Source organism: Malus domestica, chromosome 05 (assembly GCF_042453785.1).
Source record: "Malus domestica chromosome 05, GDT2T_hap1".
NCBI lineage: Eukaryota > Viridiplantae > Streptophyta > Magnoliopsida > Rosales > Rosaceae > Malus > Malus domestica.
In genome coordinates this window covers 33228777-33242126 of record NC_091665.1, presented here as the reverse complement: position 1 = coordinate 33242126, position 13350 = coordinate 33228777, and positions in this window count along the sequence as shown.

Below are 13350 nucleotides of genomic sequence, written 5' to 3'. Positions count from 1 at the left end.
ATGCTGGTCGCTTCAGCCATGAGTATTCCCGTTGTGCCGAGACAGACTACAAAACTGCCCTTAAAGCTTTCACGGCAGGCTTACGTGATTGTTTCTTCAAGTACATGATCAATGCCAACACTTGGAACGCTTACTCTGAGGTGATGGCATAGGCTTACAACCATGCCTCCGCTGAGGCAATGACATATCAAGGGAAACCCCCCCACAGCCACCCATTATCAGTAAGTAGGGAGTGGAAGCCAGATCCAACCAAATGAGAAGACCTCGACCTTCCAAACGGCAGCAGTGCCTTTTCCCGCCTTACTTAATACTTCACCAAATCAACAGACATATCAATCTCAGGGCAAAATGAAAGATTTCCATCATCACCAGTCCCATTTTAGTAAAAGGAGTAAGGGACACTATCGCGATAACCAAGGGTATCGCCATGATAATGCCCACCCCCAGGCAGTCAACACAATGGGCTAAGCACGTGTCAGGACAAGCCCTACCCCGAGGTATGAGACATACACACCTTTGAACGCCACATGTGTGGCCATTTACCCCAGCATAGCACACCTGATACCGAAGCCAATGCCGAGGCAGTCGGGTTACAAGCCCACGAAGAACACAGGCACGTTTTGCTGCTACCACGAACATAACGGCCATGACAGCGAGAAGTGTATCACCATTCGTGATCATATTGAAGCTTTGGCGCTTGAAGGGAAAATGGATCGATTCCTCCTTCACCCTTCAAGGGATAACCATAATCAACGCCAAGTGAATATGATATATTCCAAAAGCAGTGGCACACCCATATTTGAATCTTCTAATATGGCCATGAAAAACAGCGAACGAGCTTTAAGGCTTGGCCACCAAGTATTTCACGTGGAAAACATCAGAGGAGGCAAGTATCAAAAGCCTAACTGGGATCCAATATGTTTCTACCCTGAGGAAGAAAGAGGTATCATCTACCCTTACAATGACCCACTGATCGTAGAGGCTTACATAACCAACTTTGAAGTATGACGAATCCTGGTAGACACGGAGACTTCGGTCAATATCATGTTTGCTGAAGCTTTCAAGGCACTTAATGTATCTGAACACTTGCTCAATCGCTCGATTACTCCTCTGATAAGCTTCTCCGGTGATATCGTGCAACCTATAGGGAGCATACACTTACCTTTCACCATTGGTACAAGCCCTTACACAGCTACCATTACCACTAACTTCTTAGTAGTTGATTACCCAACGGCATACAATGTCATCTTTGGACGCACATGCATCAACGATCTCAAAGCCATGGTATCCACACATATGTTGTTAATGAAATTTCCAACCCCCTATGGCAATGGTTACATCAGAGGAGATTAACTTAGTGCACGGTCATGTTACAACACTTCGGTCAAGCAACAACACCTGCCTGTGCATAAGGAAACCTTTTCTATACATGACCAAGTCATAAAGAGAAGCCCGGATGAAGCCAACTTGGATCTTCACGGTGGCAACAGTCAACCCGACGATCATCGAGATGACTTTTTCACCCAGCAAGCACAACCCGCTGAAGAGCTGGAGAAGGTTTCTATATCAAAAGATTATCCAGATCGCATGGTGAAGATTTGCACCACCTTGTCACCACCTATTCGGTTGGTATTGATATCTTTTTTGTAAGAGAACACTGAGGTCTTCGCCTGGTCATGCGAGGACATGCCAGGCATCTCTCCCGATATCATATGTCATCGCTTGAGTATTGTCCCTAAGACCAAGCCGGTGAGACAGAAGCGAAAATCTTATGACGCTGAACGATACAAAGCAATGAAGGCAGAAGTTGAAAAACTTAAAGGCATAGGCTTCATCCGTGAAGTCAATTACTCAACATGGGTAGCAAATGTGGTCCTTGTTAAGAAAAATCTGACCAAAGAAAGTCTCTTGCTCCAAAAGGTCTTGTGGAGAATGTGTGTCAACCACAATGACTTAAACAAAGAATGCCCGAAGGTTAGCTTTCATTTTCCTCTCATTGACAGACTTATAGACTCTACGGCATGGTGTGAATTCCTGAACTTCATAGATGCTTACTCATGATACAACCAAATCCTCATGAACCCTCCGGACCAAGAACACACAGCCTTCACTACTGACAGAAGATTATATTGCTATAAAGTCATGCCCTTCGGCTTAAAGAATGTAGGAACGACTTATCAGAGACTAGTCAATTCAATGTTCGCTGAACAGATTGGGAAGAGCATGGAAGTTTACATTGATGATATGCTAGTCAAGAGCAAACATGTTGACTAACACATCGCTAACCTATCTGAAACTTTCACCATTCTGAAGAGGTATTGAATGAGGTTGAACCCCAACAAATGTGCTTTCGGCTTAGGCTCTGGCAAATTCTTAGGCTTCATGATAAGCCAACAAGGCATTGAGGCTAATCCCGAAAAGATCAAAGCAATCCTCGACATGAAGGAACCGGTAACTTCAAAAGACATCCAGAGCCTTACTGGTAAGGTGGCAACCTTAACTAGGTTTATCTCTGAGGCCACAGATAAATGTGCTCCTTTTTTCAAAGCACTTAAGGGAAGTACGAAGTACATTACATGGACTGATGAATGTGCTGAGGCATTCAAGAACCTCAAAGACTACATGAGTAAAGCTCCTGAGGTTGGTGATATTCTCATTATCTATCTGTCGGTATCAGCTTCAGCAGTAAGTTCCGTTCTCATTCGAAATGATGGTAATGTCGAACGACCTGTCTACTACGCTAGCAAGGCCTTACAAGATACAGAGACACGATACTCCAACATTGAGAAATTGGCTCTAGCATTGGTCATGTCTGCTCGAAAACTTCGCCCTTACTTCCAAGCACACTCTATCATCGTGCTTACCAATCATCCTCTTAGACAGATACTCCAAAGTCCTGACATTTCGGGGTGAATGATAAAATGGGCGATAGCATTGGGTGAGTTTGACATCTCCTACCAACCAAAGCCAGCTGAGAAGGGTCAAGCAGTGGCTGACTTCATCGCCGACTTCACATATCCTGTTGACATTGTTTCTATGCCTAAAAAAGTGGTTTCATTACCCTCGGAAACTCAGAAAATAGAACCAATAGCCTCATCATGGAGTTTATATGTTGATGGTTCGTCCAACCAACAGGGTTGTGGAGCAGGACTAGTCTTTATGACCCCTGACAAAATGGCGATGGAGTATGCTCTTCGTTTCAAATTCAAGTCGTCGAATAATGAGGCCAAATATGAAGCCCTACTAGCAGGCTTACGTTTGGCCAAACACCTTGGGGTTAAATGAATTGATATCTTCAGTGACTCCCAATTGGTGGTTAACCAGGTCACCAACAACTTTGACGCTAAGGATAGCTCTATGGCAGCATATTTGGCACAAACACAATTATTGCTCAAGCACTTCCACTATCAGATCACCCAAATTCCTCGAGCGGCAAACAGTCATGCAGATGCTTTGGCTCGCCTCGCCTCAGTGGTGGAAGACAAGATTGGGAGAAAAATTTAGGTCGAATTGTTGGCAGCACCAAGCACCATGGATGCGGAAGTGTGCAACTTACAATAGGGGGATAGTTGGATTATCCCGATTTATAGATTCCTTGCTCATGGCACCCTTCCAAATGACAAAGTCCAAGCTAAGCAGATTCGATACAAGGTTACCTGTTACTTGATCATTAATGACCAACTCTACAAGCAGGGTTTTAACCTACCATACCTAAGATGCTTTACGCCCACAGAGGCGGAAACTGTTCTTCGGGAAATACATGAAAGAGTTTGCGGAGATCATGCTGGATCTCGATCCCTAGCACACAAGGCTTTTCGCCAAGGATATTACTGGCCAACACTCCACCAAGATGCCATCAGAATATCCTGCTCATGTGATAAGTGTCAACGCTACGCAATTATTCCTCACTTCCCTCCCGAGCCGCTCACTCATATGATCAGCCCTTGGCCCTTCGCCCAATGGGGACTTGATTTGATCGACCCAATGCCTGCAGGGAAGGGCAAAGTTAGCTATGCAATCGTTGCAGTTGACTACTTCACAAAGTGGGCCGAAGTATAACCCTTGGCAACCATTACTGAGGCAAAAATAGAAGATTTCGTATGGAATAACATCCTTTGCAGATTCGGCATTCCCAATGCGATAGTCACTGACAATGGGCGACAGTTCGACAACAATAAGTTCATGATGTTCTGCTCTAAGTTCAACATCAACTTATGTTTTGCCTTCCCAGCTCATCCCCAGTCTAATGGACAAGTTGAAGCCATCAACAAAATAATCAAGCGAACTTTGAAAACCAGCTTGGACAAGGCTAAAGGTTGTTGGCCAGAATTTGTACCCCAAGTTCTTTGGTCATACCGCACTTCGTATCGGACATCAACAGGAGAAACCCCATTCTCACTTGCCTTTGGTACATAGGTAGTTGTCCCAGTTGAGCTTGAGCAAGCAACGTTCTGAGTCCAGAACTACGTGCAAAGCGAAAATGACAAATAACTTATCCTCAACTTAGATCTAGTCAAGGAACACAGAAACCAGGCTCACTTGAGGAATGTCGCCTACAAGCAACGAATCTCCAACTACTATGACTCAAGGGTCAAACCTCGTTCTTTCAAAGTGGGGGATTGGGTATTGAAGAAAATATTACTCTGCGACAGAGTCCCAAGTGAAGGAACACTTAGTCCAAACTAGGATGGACCGTTTGAAGTTGTTGGCATCAGTCGCCCTAGCTCCTACAAGCTTAGAAGCTCTGATGGTAAGAACCTTGGACATCCATGGAATGCTGATCACTTGCAGTATTATTACAAGTAAAATCACATTGTACAAGTGTTAAGCTTCAGCCGTTCGACATCCTATGTAATGAAGACTATTTGGCATGAATTCAATAAAGAGGTGATTTAGACAGCTTGGTCTTAATCCTCTTACATTCCTAGCAATGAATGTTTCCAACATGAAACAAAGTCTAAGTATATGTCAACAAGACTATACAAATAAACGAACAGAATCACAGTATATTTGTTCAATCATACATTCCAACACATTCATACATAAGCCAAATGTGCTTCGAAAAGGTTCAACATACTTTGTGTCATTCGACACTTGCTACAATGTGCCTCAACACCTTGCCCTTATTCTCACCAACCAGGTGATGAAATGTGAAGAAAGAACTCATCTTCATGCCACCAACCAGGTGATGAAATGTACAACCCGTACTCTCCTTCATGGCACCAACCAGGTGATGAAATGTACAACCCGTACTCTAATATCATTTGACAACTTGCCACTCATGCCACCAACCAGGTGAAGAAGGAACTCATCTTCATGACACCAACCAGGTGATGAAATGTACAACTCGTACTCTAGTATCATTTGGCAACTTGCCATTCATGCCACCAACCAGGTGAAGAATGAACTCATCTTCATGCCACCAACTAGGTGATGAAATGTACAACCCATACTCCCCTTCATGCCAACAACCAGGTGATGAAATGTACAACCCCTTCTTTAATATCATTTAGCAACTTGCCATTCATGCCACCAACCAGGTGAAGAAGGAACTCATCTTCGTGCCACCAACCAGGTGATGAAATGTGATGAAAGGTGATGAAGGAACTCACCTTCGTACCACCAACCAAGTGATGAAAGCAACTCACCATTCATTCCACCTACCAGAAGATGAGTGGTACAACTTGTACATGTGAACTCCTAGCATTCACAAATAATCAAAAACCCTCAAGCTTGACAACTCAACTAGGGGATCACTTATGCCCAACAAGAGTTATAGTCACCAACAAAAGCTTCATCAATGGAGGACAACTACAAATTCTCAAAAGCTTCACACTATCTTGATCAAGATAGTGTGCAGCAAAATCAATTCATGGTACCCAACAAAAGCTTCAACTCCAAAGCTTCACCTACAAAGCTTCAACTCCAAAGCTTTACCTACAAAAACTTCAACACAAAAGCTTCACCTATAAAGCTTCAACTCCAAAGCTTCACCTACAAAGCTTCAACACAAAAGCTTCACCCAGAAAAGCTTCACCCACAATAGTTTCACCTACAAAAGTTTCACCCATAAAAGCTTCACCAACAAAAGCTTCACCCACCACAAAAGCTTCACCTACAAAAGCTTCACCCATAAAAGCTTTACCAACAAAAGCTTCACCCACAAAAGCTTCACCCACAAAAGCTTCACCCACCACAAAAGCTTCACCTACAAAAGCTTCACCCATAAAAGCTTTACCAACAAAAGCTTCACCCACAAAAGTTTCACCAACAAAAGCTTCACCCACAAAAGCTTCACCCACCACAAAAGATGCACCTACAAAAGCTTCACCCATAAAAGCTTCACCAACAAAAGCTTCACCTACAAAAGCTTCACACACCACAAAAGCTTCACATACAAAAGCTTCACCCATAAAAGCTTCACCAACAAAAGCTTCACCCATCACAAAAGCTTCACCTACAAAAGCTTCACCTACAAAGCTTCAACACAAAAACTTCACTTACAAAAGCTTCACATTATCTTGATCAAGATAGTGTGAAGCAAAATCAATTCATGGTACCCAACAAAGCTTCACCTACAAAGCTTCAACACCAAAGCTTCACCTACAAAGCTTAAATATATATATATTTATTTATTTATTTATTCGAAAATTTGAAAAAAAAAATTGCCTAGGCATCTTCTTCTTTAGGCCTAACAACTTTCATAACAAATATTTATGAAATAGGAGTTTTGGGCTACCACTTAGAAAGGAAATGCCTCATTCATCAACTCCCTCGACCGAAACTTGGGGGCCTCCTACCATATACTACTACACCTTGATACTCGAAAGTTTCACGACCACTCAGTAACTTGGATTTTTCAAGTCTCCAACCGAGAAGTTTTCCTCACTCGGGAAATTAAGGGAGCACTACCTCAACATACATGCTTCACTCACAAAGCTTCAACATACAAGCTTCAACAAAAGAAAAATTCAAAGAACTTAGTGAAGAAGGTTTTGCTGTATTTAACACAATACGTTGAAATGAAGCAAAGTTTATTTATTGATATCTCCGATAAGTTACAAATATGTACATATACATGAATCAAAATAAACAAACAAGAGGAAACCTTCACAAAGGTTGCTCAGGAGAAGTCTCAGTAGTCGGCAGAGCCCCAAAAAGAGTATGCACCGGAGGGTGATTATTCAGAGCCTCAGTACTGGGCAGAACCCCAGAAGGAGAAGGCATTGAAGGTTGATCATTTGGAGCTTCATTACGCGGTATAGCCCCAGAAGACGAAGGCAATAAATGCATTTGGAACAAACCCACAAACCTCTGATGATCAAGTAAAATTTGACCATCAGATTCCTGCAGCTGGTCAAGCTTTCTCTTCATGTTTGTAGCATAGTCATGTGCGAGCCTGTGCAACTGTTTATTCTCATGCTTGAGCCCTCTAATATCCTGTTTGAGACTTATCACTTCAGCTGCCAATGATTCAACTTGGCGGGTTCGAGCAAATAGGCATTGGGCTATATTAGACACAGAACCTGCACACTGAACGCTGAAAGCCAGAGAATCCTTAACAGCCAACTCATCAAACCGTTTGGTAAATAGTCTGTTATCTTTGGGAGTGAGAAAGTTCCTGGCCACCACCGCAGCGGTCATATCATTCTTCATCACAGAGTCCCCAACGGTAAGAAGACCAGTAGGGGATAAGAAGGATGAGTGTCATATGTTGTCTTGAGGAGACATAGTTGCCTCTTCACCAAAGTTTCGGATGGGCCAGACATTTTCAGAAATGATGAAGGAGAAATGAGGTCCAATAAATCTCTGAAGTATAAAAATAAGGGGAAAATTCCTACAAGCAATAACTCTCTGAATGTACTTCTTGCACACAATTGGTGCCCTTATAAAAGAAAGGGTAACAGGGTCGTTGGTTCAAAAATCGAATAGGCACTACTTTTCGGAATTTGAAGAGGCACCACTCTCCACACGCAACATCAGCTCCTTGGGTACCACAGATAACTTTGCCAAAGATCTCTGACAAAGTTTAGACACATAAATTTTGAAGGTCCAGCTACCCTATTATTACCCACAAGGGTAAAGGAATAGCACCACTGCTTGATAACTGGAAAGTCCCTATGTGTGTCAACTTCCGTGCTCCGTGGCAAGACAGACTGGCAAAAATGTCCAACCTTTACTCACATTCGAGAAAACACTCCCAACAAGATTGCTTGCTCAAAAATCGAAGAGGCACCGCTCTCCGAATCTCGAGAGCCAGACTCCCAACAAGATTACTTGCTCAAAAATCGAAGAGGCACCGCTCTCCGAATCTCGAGAGCCAGACTCCCAACAGGATTACTTGCCAGACTCCCAACAGGATTACTGGCTCAAAAATCAAAGAGGCACCACCCTCTGAATCTCGAGAGCCAGACTCCCAACAAGATTACTTTCTCAAAAATTGAAGAGGCACCGCTCTCCGAATCTCAAGAGCCAGACTCCCAACAGGATTACTTTCTCAATAATCAAAGAGGCACCGCTATCCAAATCTCAAGAGCCAGACTCCCAATATGATTGCTTTCTCAAAAATTGAAGAGACACTGTTCTCCGAATCTCTAGAGCTAAATCCCCGACATGATTGCTTGTTTGAAAACCGAAGAGGCACTGCTCTCCGAACTTCGAGAGCCAGATTTCCTTGGATAAAGCTTGTCTGCAATCTTCACACGCAACATCAACTTTCCAGATACCATAGACCACTTTTTCAAAGTGGTCTGACAAAGTTAAACCACGTGAATCTTGCAGCTCCCACTACATTGCTATGACCGAGAAGGGTAAATGAATAGTGTTACAACTCGCTGTTGGGACAATTCCTATATATGTCGACCTTCATCCTCCACAGCCAGGCATACCTGCAAATAAAAAAAATGCTCAACTTTTATTCACATCCGAGATGACACTCCCAGCAAAGTCTCTCAAAATACTCAGGTTCTTCCCCCCCCCCCCCGATAATACTTATGCAAACAAGCCACACCAGAGCAAAAGTATCTCATATTATCAGGGTTAAAAGCAAGAGTATCCCATATCATGCTTTTTCCCTATCTTTTCCTTTGCCCTTACTCTTACCTGCAGGACAAGGAGAAAAAACGCAATTAGTCAGAACCTGAAATCAAACTTCCGATCAGGAACTGATTGCCCCGAATCTTTGCATGGTTGTTTGCCTAACATTGCTCTCGAGTACTCATCATTAACTGTTGTCAAGGTTACGAAGTCATTCGGCAAATACCTCAGAACAGTTGATACGATATTAACTCTTTACACTGAAGCCGCCACGCATGGATGAGTCGCTGAGAAGTAGTGCTCTGAAGGACCATTTAAATACAAAGGTTGCATTCCACTCCCGCATCGGGGACAAATGTTGTCAGAGATTGAAACAAAAGGATCAATGATGAGCTGGAACAGATCATTACAGCACGATGCCCTTCCTGCAGAACCACACAACCCAAACAGAGGAGTCTAAATCAAATCCAAACCCAGCATCGCTACCCTATCCGAAGAACTCGAGAAGATTCAACAACCTTTCGCTGACACTATCGCCAAAGAGCAAAGCTTCGTCATACCACACCCATTACTTTGTCGACAGCAAAAGTATCCCATATCATTAGGGTCGAACGTACTTTAGATTTGATAGACTTGTTTGACCCTCAAATTCTTGAGTCGGCCTTATACTCTGGAGGAAACCAGAAAACCCTCCAACCTAGTTCAAGAATAAGCATGTGGAAAGTTACTTCTTCAAAAGCAAAAGTATCTCATATCATCTCTTATCCATTTGCTTCTCCTTATCCTTGTTGCTGTTTACGACACAAGGAGAAGGAGAACAATCAACCGGAAGCTGAAGTCGAACCTCCAATCCAGGTTGCTTGCTTGGAAGTCTGATTGCTTACCTTGTCTGTTACCTCATTCGGCAAATCTTCTAGCTCAGCGACTTGGGGGACTCCTACTACATGGTTTGTAGCGTGCTTAACCAAGCCTAAGCTTCAAGTGAAATTGATACATTACCTTGTGCATCTCCACCGGTTAAAGATACCACCCATGGATGGAGGAAGAGTACTTCCAGAGAAGATGCCAAATTTATCTATGAGATAGATAAGGCAAGTGAAGACGATACCACACTTCAGTACTTAGAAGTTTCGTGATTACTCAACGGCTTGGATCTTGCAAGTCCCCAGAAGAGTTTCCCTCCAATCAGGAGGCCAATCATAGCGCGACACGTGTCGACATCAGAAGCCAATCATAGCGCGACACATGTCGACATCGGAAGTCAAGCACAACACGACACGTGTCAATGTCAGAACAAAGCTAGAAACTCTCTTCTATAAAAGGAGATCATTCTCCCACAATATTTCCTAATGTCATTTGTACTAAATCATTCACTAGTACTCACTAAAGGAGAGCTTGAACCTATGTACTTGTGTAAACCCTTCACAATTAATGAGAACTCCTCTACTCCGTGGACATAGCCAATCTGGGTGAACCACGTACATCTTGTGTTTGCTTCCCTGTCTCTATCCATTTACATACTTATCCACATTAGTGACCGAAGCAATCTAGCGAATGTCACAAACTTGACACTTTCTGTTGTACCAAAGTCCTTACTGATTTTGTGCATCAACAATATGTATATTCTTTAAGTAGCTTTAAATTTATTATTGTAGTTCGGATCGAGTTTTTGTTAGAAAAATATATTTTTGTGGGTTTTAATTGAATTTGAAAGGAGTAAAGTCACATTTTCAATAAATTTTATAATATATTTTTTTTAAAATATAACTTGCGTGACACTAGGATAGGGTCGTTCTGCAAAAACATTTTGCGCGACGTCATAATGTATACCTGCTTCGCGCAATTTGTTAAAATTTTAGCGGTGCAATTGTAAAAAATAGGCGTTTTTTTTTTAAATTTCCCAAATTTTTCCCAAATTTTGCCGGTCTCTCTTCCATCTCGGTCTCTCTCATGATCTCATCTCTTCCCTCTCGCTCATCTCGCCCTCTCTCTCACTCCGTCTTGCGTAACTTTCCTCCTGACTGCACCCAGCTAGCCTCCTCCTCATCCTTCCTTCTTCCCGATTGCACCCAGCCAGTTATCTATCTTTTCTTAATTCTTAATTTTTCTTCTTTCTAAGGTCAGAATCAGGCTTTGATGCCTTAATTTGAAGATTTTGGTATTGTAATTAGATTCAATTTGGAAAATTCAATTAGAAATTGGGGGTTTTAGTGTTAAATCGAATTTTAGGGTTAGCAATTAAGGGTTTTAGTGTTAAATCAAATTTTGGAGATTTTCACTTGGACTAACTACTCAAACTAGTACTCAAACTAGAAACATTGAACAAAGTAATACCACAGGTTTGTAACATGCTAATCTCTGATTTATCACTTGTAGTCTTGTTTATAGTTCTCAACTGATGAGTTTGATTATTCACAGGACGGCTATGTAGATCCTGATTCTTTGAGCACTAGCATTAGCAGTGATATAGAACCTCTTCCAGGCCTTGCATCCATACTTGGAAGAGCTAGTACAGGAAGATGGGTAAGGTTTTTGCATTTTGTGGTTTATGAAGAGCTATTTCTGAATATTTTAATGCCTTTGATTGAGAGACAATATTTATCTCAACATAAACTGCTGATAGTTACCAAAAACTAGATTTTGTCAGAACTTCTACAAAGTGCGAAAAATAAATAAATGATTAACTACTGAACTCCATTCACGAACTCATAAATGGAATTGAGGCCACGAGGATAACTTTTTTGGCAACAAACTAGTCCAGCCAGCCTCTTTTGCTTATCATTAGATAAAAGTTAATTCATTATAAATTTCAAATAAATTATTTCAAAATTGTACTTTTAGGCATGAAGTTCTCCCAAGCATTGGTTGTGAGTAAATTATACGTTTTCAAAGGCTGAGCGGTAAACTATTGTGGTTCAGATTATTGTCTGTTAGGATGCTCTTGTTAGCTAGTTATGTTTTTCCTTTTAATTCCATTTTCCACTTTAGGTTTTCTCTTTTCGGACTTTGCAGATAAGCTGCTTGAGCCTCGACCGCCATTGGATTTCAAACCACCTCCAGAGAAGAAAAAGTGCCCACCTTTAACAGGTCTGTTAACCATGAAAATAAGTGGTTAGCATTGGACAGAGATCAATATTTGATTTATTCAGTACTAGAACACAACTCCTAAGTTGAAGTTACATTTGTATACTCTGTATACAAAGATTAATATTTGATTTATGCAGTAGTAGTACACGACTCTTAAATTGAAGTTGCAGTTGTATACATTGTATACCTTTTTTTTTATATACTCTGTACATGACTCTTAAATACGCAGTGTCTTACTTATGAGAATTGAGAGAGAAAAAACGCAATGAACTGGGAGAGAAATCCTCTTGAGTGAATCCATGAGAAGAGCATAGCCACCTTAGTGAGAGTTGAGTCACTTTAGTGAGATTGTTGCTTGTAATCTCATTATTCTATGTGGTTTGCCATCCCCATTTTCCGTTCGTCAATATGGTTCGTTGGTTCTTCTTTCTGACGGTCGCAGCTTCGCGACGATAGTGTGATTGTTTGGGTAGAGACATCTGGTCCCTTTGTTCAGATTTAGGGTTTCTTTCCCTTATGGCTGTTATGTGCTCTGTTACTTGGCCTGGTCTTGTATTTCTTTATGTTAGGGTTGTTTTGGATTGTTTGTAGACTTCTAAATAAGAATATCTTCACTTATCTACCTACATGGCGGAGGCTTACTAACTTATTCGTTGAAGGCCTCAAACGATTCACCACTGACTTGGGAATAACCTTGTTAAAGAGTGCAACTAATGGGTCTAAACTACATCATAGTAAGAGGATTCATTGGGCACCAAGGTAATAAGGTACAACCAGTTCTTCAAGTTTTGGAGTTTCATTGCATTAATGAATGCGGCTGGAAAGACCTACACCTACTACCCTTCATCAAACCTTCCCATTTCCATTTTATGCCGTTGTAATCTTCTTTTTTTAATGAAATTAGCTCTGTTTGACCCAAAAAACAGAAGAGAAAGAATTGGAACGGATTTGTCATATATGAGATTCGAACTTAAAACTTCGCACTTACAAGTGAAAATGAATATTATTAGATCGTAATATTAAGTGACATCTACTCTTAGATCATTTAATTTAGAAATCAAGAAAATTGCATTGGTTGATATCTTTTCCACTAAAAATCTACCGAGTGTTATTAATTTAGTTGGTCGATTATTTAATCAATAATCAAATAATTTAGAACACGGAAAAAAAAAACCCAATTAGGTATTCCACATAAAGGGGTGTGTGGAGGCTGCCAACTTTATTATG